This window comes from Mus pahari, chromosome 9, assembly GCF_900095145.1.
Source record: "Mus pahari chromosome 9, PAHARI_EIJ_v1.1, whole genome shotgun sequence".
In the NCBI taxonomy this organism is placed as follows: Eukaryota; Metazoa; Chordata; class Mammalia; order Rodentia; family Muridae; genus Mus; species Mus pahari.
In genome coordinates, this window is record NC_034598.1 from 21719715 (window position 1) to 21720766 (window position 1052).

Consider the following 1052-nt stretch of genomic DNA (forward strand, 5'->3'; position numbering starts at 1 on the left):
TTCGAGGCCAGCCTGGTCTACCAAGTGAGTTCCAGGACAGCCAGGGCTATACAGAGAAACCCTGTCTCGAAAAACCAAAAAAAAAAAAAAAAAAAAGATAGGAGTGCCCCAAATACACACTAATCATAAAAGCAACTATAAAATCTACAAATGAAAAGCAACAACATTTGATAGGACCATTTTTATCTAGTAGCTATTTGAGACTGTGTTAATAGTCTCTGTAGTGTGTAGAAATCAGGGGCCCATACTACTGGAAGAATACTCTCATCATCTAGGAGACAAAGAAAGATGACTAACAAATAGATGATCAATAGACAGAAGGACAAACACATAGAGAGATTGGTCTGCTTAAGAGAAATTGAGGCATGAAACCTACAGATGTGATTCTAGCATTAGTATTCTTAAGTTTTTCTATATTTCCCATTGTGAAGCCATCCCTCAAAATCAGAAGCAGAATTCTGCCTCAAGCACTGACGGCATTACTCCACCACATAATGTTCTCTGGCGGTAGAGCCATCTCTAAAGCATTTCATTTAAAGCTCTGCTTTTTGCCTGATTTCATGACTCACAGGCATAATCCTACCACTTAAGAAGTTAAGGCTGTCTCTGGATGGTCCTTCCTTCTATCTCAGCTCCAAACTTTGTCTCTGTAACTCCTTCCATGGGTATTCTGTTCCTCATTCTAAGGAGGAATGAAGTATCCACAAATGTTCATCCTTCTTGATTTTCTTCTGTTTTCCATAATGTGTCTTGGATATTCCAAGTTTCTGGGCTAATATCCACTTATCAGTGAGTGCATAGCATGTGAGTTCTTTTATCTTCCAGATTCATCCATTTGCCTAAGAATTTCATAAATTCATTGTTTTTAATAGCTGAGTAGTATTCCATTGTGTAAATGTACCAAAGTTTCTATATCCATTTCTCTATTGAGGGACATCTGGGTTCTTTCCAGCTTCTGGCTATTATAAATAAGGCTGCTATGAACATAGTGGAGCATGTGTCCTTATTCCCAGTTCGAAGATCTTCTGGGTATATGCCCAGAAGAATTATTG

General features: G+C 38.2%; 1 protein-coding gene across 3 annotated transcripts in view; it reads right to left on the minus strand.

Moving 5' to 3' along the window:
• Positions 1–1052, minus strand: part of Tbc1d32 (TBC1 domain family member 32) — a 201917-nt gene that overhangs the window by 101658 nt on the left and 99207 nt on the right. The gene's annotated exons all lie outside the window — the stretch shown is intronic.